General features: G+C 51.2%; 1 non-coding gene across 1 annotated transcript; it reads left to right on the top strand.

Annotated features, from left to right (window-relative positions):
* Positions 1 to 251: 251 nt before the first annotated feature.
* TRNAP-GGG (transfer RNA proline (anticodon GGG)) lies at positions 252 to 321 on the top strand. Its single transcript has one exon. It is a non-coding gene; the product is annotated as a tRNA-Pro (tRNA).
* Positions 322 to 686: the final 365 nt, after the last annotated feature.

Here is a 686-nt window from a genome sequence, read left to right as displayed (position 1 = left end):
GCAGAGGAAGATTGTTTTGCCTGCTTCACAATGTACGTGGAGAACAACAATCAGGCAAAGGCATAATTTAGTGTTAATTAATCAATGCCGCATCACCGTCACCCTTCCCACCTCATCCTTTGATACTAATTTAGGTGACCTCTCTCCTCTGCATCCCCCCCCCGAGGGCATTGGAGGTAGTAGTCTGTACCCTTGAAAGGTTCACCTGTCTTTTACTTATGAAAGTCACAATGTTGGCAATGTTGGGGAAGGGCTGTGGCTCAGTGGCAGAGCATCTGCTTGGGATGCAGAAGGTCCCAGGTTCAATCCCAGGCATCGCCAGTTAAAGGGACTAGGCAGGTAGGTGATGTGAAAGACCCCTGCCTGAGACCCTGGAGAGCCGCTGGCAGTCTGAGTAGACAATACTGATCTTGATGGACCGAGTGTCTGATTCAGTAGAAGGCAGCTTCATGTGTTCATGCGTTCATGGCATCGTGGGGCTCTCACCAAGCCTCCAACAGATACACAAACCATGAACATCAAACCCAGACCGTCAGTGGAAACTTCTCCCCCCCCTGGGGCAGCCATGTTGTGGTCTCAACCACCACCTTGTGTCAGAATTCCAGAGGTCCAAAAAGATGGGGGACCCCTGTTGTACACCGATTAAGCCAACCTCTGGGGAACAGAGCTAGCGGTTGACTCTGCTG

This window comes from Euleptes europaea, chromosome 15 (assembly GCF_029931775.1).
Source record: "Euleptes europaea isolate rEulEur1 chromosome 15, rEulEur1.hap1, whole genome shotgun sequence".
Taxonomy (NCBI): domain Eukaryota; kingdom Metazoa; phylum Chordata; class Lepidosauria; order Squamata; family Sphaerodactylidae; genus Euleptes; species Euleptes europaea.
This window is presented reverse-complemented; position numbering and strand designations above follow the sequence as displayed.